Here is a 7,129-nt window from a genome sequence, read left to right on the forward strand (position 1 = left end):
CGACTCAGGCGACTGACTGTGTGGAGTTTGCACGTTCTCCCCGTGTCTGCGTGGGTTTCCTCCGGGTGCTCCGGTTTCCTCCCACAGTCCAAAGATGTGCGGGTCAGGTGAATTGGCCAAGCTAAAATTGCCCGTAGTGTTAGGTAAGGGGTAAATGTAGGGGTATGGGTGGGTTGCGCTTCGGCGGGTCGGTGTGGACTTGTTGGGCCGAAGGGCCTGTTTCCACACTGTAAGTCTAATCTAATCAAAATCTAATCAATCACCCTGTGAATATTTGCATCATCAAACTGACTTATCATCCCTAAACGTCCCCTCTGTTTATCCCACCAAGAAGCCTCACCACTAACACACAGCACATATACGTATTTGAATGTAAAGTACGCTAACATGTTTCTCCTTACTACCTTCCTAACTGTGGGTAAGTATTTCCCACTGCTGTTTTACAGTTCTTTCAAACTCAGCAAACACAATAACTCGCCTCAATGAGAATCCAAGGAGATGTCTCATAATTACTCACAAACAGTTCAAATAAACATAGCTGACAGTTAGAAGTAATTTTGGAGTGCACATAGCAGGACTCGGCCAATATACAATTAATGATGCCAGAAGTTAAAGAGGTTAATGTTTATTCAGAGTGGATAGAGCAAGAGATTTGGGGGATGTGAGAATCAGAGGTGCTTACGATGTTGACCAAAGCAAGACGACCTAAGTCTGAGCTGGACGACACAGTGATATTTGATGAATCTCAGGATGAGGTGGTAGAAAGACAGTGGCAGTAGAAAGACAGTGCTACAAAAAATGTGAGAAATGAAGCAATGTTATTAGGGAAGAAGGAAGTGATTCTTCAAATAGAGAGAAATCCATTCCTGCTGAACTGGTAGAGTGTACCAAGCTCTGCACTGCATGTAGCCTTACTGGGAAATAAGGGATATCTATCAAAAGATTCAGGCCTTATGGCCAGTCATGTAGAAACAATTAGGGAATGGTATATGCTCACGACAGGGGTTTGGGAAACCAGGGATGGCAGCTCAATGAAAACACTTGCGTGCTGCAACATGACAGGGAATCCAAAGTAAGCCAAGGTAACAACCCAGCGGAGCATGTCAGTGACAGTGGAGGAAGATAATCAATATGGGTAATGAGCAATTGGATACAGTACCAGTCAATGTGCGGTCGCAACATGATACAGATGGGGGGAGAGTGAAATCAGCTGGACCTGTGGAAATAAGGTTGAAAGCAGGAGCTGCGACATTAGTGACGTTTATAACGAATGAAGATATCTCAAGCGTTGCTATACCATCGGACATCAGCTCAGAGAATGAGTCTGCCTTCATTCAGAACCTAGTTAATTTGATGCTGCATTCTTTGAAAGTCAAACAGAGATTTGGATACGTATATCATCCTCAGTCACAGGGTATGGTGGAAAGAATTCATGGGACATTGACAGCCAAATTAAACAAGATCTGCACAAGCACCAACCTTAATTGGATTGATGTGCTGACCCTGGCATTACAATCTCACACGACATGAGATGCTCACTCCGCTTGAGATGCTCACAGGTCGACCTATGCCAGTGCCCAGGTGGAGAGGCCCATTCAAAGGGCCTAGCTTGGAGCAGTTAAACTCAGACCTTAAGCAATATATGCAGCAGCAACCCATAATACATGAGACTAACCACCTGCTGGAAATACAAAGGGAACTGACAGCTGTCAACGAGGAAGGACCTAGTCAGCCCGGGGATTGTGTGCACGTGTGGGTATTTGCTGAAATGAGTCGTGGAGAGAGAACTTTTTCAGTCATGAAGGCATCACCTACCGCCATCCAAGTGGAAGGACGACACATATGGTACCACCTTAATCATTGTTCTAAATCTCTCTCACCAGCACAAATGAACTCGAACACTGAGGTAAGTGGAGTTAAGGCAGAAAAACATGTAGACGTGTAGGGCACACAGGAGGCTAGTACGCCTCCACAGGGTTCTGAAGAAGGTACAGGTGAAGTTCTTGGGAATGCTGATCATTATAGAAATGAGCTGAAAATGTGTTGCTGGTTAAAGCACAGCAGGTTAGGCAGCATCCAAGGAATAGGAAATTCGACGTTTCGGGCATAAGCCCTTCATCAGGAATCAGGAGAACGTGCCAAGCAGGCGAAGATAAAAGGTAGGGAGGAGGGACTATGGAGATGTGATAGGTGGAAGGAGGTCAAGGTGAGGGTGATAGGCCGGAGTGGGGTGGGGGCGGAGAGGTCAGGAAGAAGATTGCAGGTTAGGAGGGCGGTGCTGAGTTGAGGGAACCGACTGAGACAAGGTGGGGGCAGGGGAATTGAGGAAACTGGAGAAATCTGAGTTCATTCCTTGTGGTTGTAGGGTTCCCAGGCGGAAGATGAGGCGCTCATCCTCCAGTCGTCATGTTGTTATGTTCTGCCGGTGGAGGAGTCCAAGGACCTGCATGTCCTCGGTGGAGAGGGAGGGAGGAAGATGAGGCGCTCCAAGCTTACTGCACCTGGTATTCCCAGGCGGTCTCCCATCCAAGTACGAACCAGGCCTGGGTCTGCTTAGCTTCTGGGATCAGACGAGATCGGGCGTTTTAAGACTAGTATGGCCTATGGCCATGCAGAAATGATTCTTATGGAGATGTCGAGAACAGTCCTCCTGGAAGCATGGATGGGGAAGACATGGGGGATGCCCCTGATAACCACCTCCCTCATGCCAGGCCTGTATAAAAAGACTTGGAGCCCATTAACTTTGCAACCTGGACAGGAAATGCCAGGGTTATTTTGCTGCCCTAACATGGGTACGCGATCGTGACAATCACTGGTATCAATTGCAAATTGCATGGTCGTAGTAATGGCTTGACAGGACTGCTTCTTGTGTACCAAGTTAACCCACTCATACTCTGTTGTCCATATGTCCTTTAACTTGAGCATCTGTACTGAATGGTGTTTGCAGCACTCTAGCCGACCCCTTTGCTCGAATGATTCATCAACTTACAGGCAGTCCTCTTTCCCCCTTTTGGTGCCTGCTACTTCAGGTCATTACATTCTATCAGCAAGATGACGTGGGCTGGCAGCAACATCAACGGTGGTGTTGATATCGTACCCTGCGGTTCACCAGTAAGACTAATTAGACGTTTCCCGAGGCTGCTTTCAAGAAACGGGAAGGGTTGTGTTTTGAAAGCTTTACGTGAAATGGCTCCACACAATAGGCTACTTTATGGATCTTTGTGGGAATACGATTCAAATGTAGGTGGACACCACATTTGGGGCTGTTTTGAATTCTCAACGTGTCCCACTGACAGATAATTACTGGCTGGGAGGTAAGAAAGTAGGGTTGCGCATGACGCTGCCCAATGACTGGAGTGGCAGCTTTGCCCGTGTAATGCTCCGACACAAGGTAGTTATATCACCACACGCAGCTTGACGCTACGTCACAGTCGCTGAACTAAGCGACGGTATGTCCCTGATCTGACAATTCATATTGATAGTATAGGACAGCCAAGAGGTATTCCTAACGTGTTTAAGGCCCCCAATGAGATTGCCACCGGCTGGGAAGCTCTTCTCCCAATGATGGGGATGAGCAAGAATGCTGAATGGATTAATTACATTTATTACAAAAAGCAGAGATTTATCAATTATACTGATGATGCCGTTGTGGCCTTCGGAGAACAATTGGATGCTACCACTAAAATGACGTGACAAAACAGACAGGCCTTAGATTGGATGCAGTAAGAAAAAGGCGGTGTTCGTGTGATGTTTGGGGAACATTACTGTACCTTTATTCCAAACAACACTAGCCCTGGGGGATCTTTGACTGAAGCAATGGAAAAACTAAACAATCTAAGAAGGGAGATAAAAATAAAAACAATGCAGGGTTTGGTAATCAGGCTTTTGATTGGCTGAATACTATATTAGGGTCTTGGGGAGCATGGTTTGTCAAGATTGGACTTACTGTAGGTGCAGTTTTGCTTGATGTTGCCTTCATCTTTTGTCGTGCTCTATCTTTTATTCAGTCCTTTTTAGTTCACGTCACTGCACGGCAACTTGTGGTCATTTCAGATACCCCAACAAAAGTTTACTCCTCAGGTGGAACCCCACTGTTAGATGGTTATGATCTAACAACTGCCACAGTACAAGGAATATGCCGACGTGGGGACGGCGATGATACTTCTGAAGAACGCAGTGCGGGTCCAAGATTGTGAGGGATCTTGGGTCTTTTTTTCTTTTCTTGCTTATTGGTGGGCAGGATTTTGGCCCAAGGGACCACAGGAATGGAGGAAGAAACCTTTATGTTTCAGACTCCGAAAATTATTTTGTCCATGTTGGGATCTATATTTCCGGTATTGGGCACAAGAGGCGCTAAGCTTATTGTCTTCTTTCCGTTGGTGAGACCAGTAGGTCTCAAAGGAGTAAATATGGAAAATAAAGAACATGAAAGCATGGGAAGAGTTAAAGCATGAAGACCACTTGCATCTGTATTCTGTGGAAGGCAGGGGCAGGATGGGATAACTATAGTGGAACCTTCTTACAGCAATTAGCAGAGTAAGGTTAAGGCTGAAAGGTCACTAGGGCACGATGAGATAACACAAGTAATAAAGCAAGTTTCTCTGTTAAGTGTTATTATGACAGGATTGGGACTGTAAATATTTGGCACATGACATTAAAATAGCTAATTAAACGTTACTAGAGTGAGCTTCAGACTGGAGACTATTGTAACAGATGGAATAGTTAAATATCTATCATGATAGGTTAGTCTGTAATTGAAGATCACTGCAGCAGAGTTACCAATAAATATCTAACAGTGACATTAGAATAACATTAAGTAGAATGTACAACTTAGGTGGTAATGGGAACTATCAGCACTGGTTTATTGTGTACCTAGAGTGAGGTACTTGATTAATGTAGTTGGACGTGCTGGTAAGCTAACAGAAACATGATTTTAAAATATATAAAAATCCACGGAGCATGAGGTCGATGGGCTTTCGAGAATCAGCTTTCTCGGTGTCACGGTTTTTTAAAATTCCAAATAAAAGGCCTACTTCTGAAAGAACTCTCTGCGTGTCTTTGTGGTTATCTGTATTTTCTCCACAACAGTGTTCAACAAGATTCCTCTACTGCTAAGCCATAGACTGTGGAGCAAGGTTAGATCACATTGAATACAGTCTATTCAGCCTCTCCCCATAGCTCAAACCCTCCAAAACTGGCAGCATCCTTGGAAATCTTTTCTGAACTCTTTCAAATATTGTTGTCAATCATCTCAATTTCAGAAAGGCGTTTGATAAGATTCTCCACAGTAGGCTATCACAGAAAATACGGAGGCATGGGATTGAGGGTGATCTCGCGGTTTGGATCCCTAATTGGCTGTAAGGAGACAGAGTGTGGTGGTTGATGGGTTATTGTGACATCCTGGAGTTCAGTCACTAGTGGTGTACTGCAAGGATCTGCTTTTATGCCACTGCTGTTGATCAGTTTTGTAAATGATGTGGATGAGGGTATAGAAGCCGAGGTTTGTAAATTTGCGGAAGCCATTAATGTTGGTGGAGGTGCAAATAGTTTCAAATGATGTTGTACGTTACAATGAGACACAGAAAAGCTGCTGCGTTGGGCTGAGAGATGACAAATGGAGGTTAATGCGGAAAAGTGAGAGGTGATCTACTTTGGAGGGAGTAACAGAAATGCAGAGTACTGAGCTAATGATAAAATTCTTGGTAGTGTGGATGAGCAGAGAGATCTCAGTGTCCATGTTGGAGCCCTGAAATTTTCCACCCAGGTTGAAGAGTTATTAACATGGCATACGTGTGTTAGCTTTTATTAATGGAGGGATTGAGTTTTGGAGCCATGAGGTCATGTTGCAGCTGTACAAAACTCTGGTGTGGCCACACTTGGAGTACTGCGCACAGTTCTGGTTACTGCATTATAGGAAGGATGTGGAAGCTTTGGAAATGGTGCAGAGGATATGTTCCAGGATGTGGTACATAACAGAAGGTCTTATGAAGAAGGCTAAGGGACTTAATGCTGTTTTCCTTAGAGAGAAGAAGATTAAAAGGTAACTTGACAGAGACGCACAAGATGTTCAGGGGAATAGATAGGGCAGACAGTGATACTCGGATGGTGATTGCTAGCACGAAGGGGCATAATTTAAACTGAGGGGTGATATATATAGGACAGATATCAGAGATAGATTCTTCATCAGAGAGTCGTAAGGGCAAGGAATGCCCTGCCTGCATCAGTCGAGGAAGCACCAAATGTAAGTGCATTTAAATGGTCACTGGATAAACATATGGATGATAATGGAATTGCGTAGGTTACAAGGGCTTCAGGTTGATTTCACAGGTCGGCACAACATCGAGCACTGATGAGACTGTCCTGCACTGTAATGTTCGATGTTCTGTAAGCTTGTTAAGTCTCTCAAACATTCTGTATCCATGTTCTATCTCTGTCTGCAGTGACCAGAATGGTGAGAATAAGACTGACACTGTGAATGTGGGACCAGTACCGGGTTGCATTTGCAGATGGGTTGATGGACAGAAAAATGGGTTTGTGAAAGGAATTCATTTTGACTGTGAGGAATTCTTGAATTTATTGAGTTGATAATTGATTTTTATTTCTACCTGATGGCATCTGGTATGATTCTTTGAATGGTAAGCAGATAGAATAACAGTGTATGTTGATAAATTTGGGTTTTTAACTTGCTGTGAAATGTGATAAATGTATTTGAATAGGCATGGCGACCATTTACAGAAATTCCCAGATCTCTTATTATGTAAAATCAATTCTTGGAGTCTGTTGGATGCATTATTCCGGTTTTGAGCATTCTCTACATCTGAATGGATATTCTATATCACACCTTCTGATATGAAACCCGGTATTCTCCACTGCAGCCAGCTTTTCCCGGATTTCCTGGTGTCGGCTCTGATCTGCATCATGTGCAAATATTTTATTGAAGGCAAAGTAATTGTTAATGTCTGGTTCAGTCCATATGTCCCTAAATGGGGAACTTTGCAAGGCAAGAATGATCTCACAATTCCCCGTGTTACTGAAACAGTGATCTACAAATCGGCTGTAGGTGGTGTAGCAAATGATACAGCCCATTGTCTGGTTACTGTGCTGCATTCTGTTATTCAGCAGAGTTCGG

The 7,129-nt window shown here is 44.2% G+C and overlaps 1 pseudogene; it reads right to left on the bottom strand.

Annotated features, from left to right (window-relative positions):
• Positions 1-2,489: 2,489 nt before the first annotated feature.
• LOC132805676 (5S ribosomal RNA) lies at positions 2,490-2,608 on the bottom strand (annotated as a pseudogene).
• Positions 2,609-7,129: the final 4,521 nt, after the last annotated feature.

The sequence above is a fragment of the Hemiscyllium ocellatum genome, chromosome 51 (assembly GCF_020745735.1).
Source record: "Hemiscyllium ocellatum isolate sHemOce1 chromosome 51, sHemOce1.pat.X.cur, whole genome shotgun sequence".
Classification (NCBI taxonomy): domain Eukaryota; kingdom Metazoa; phylum Chordata; class Chondrichthyes; order Orectolobiformes; family Hemiscylliidae; genus Hemiscyllium; species Hemiscyllium ocellatum.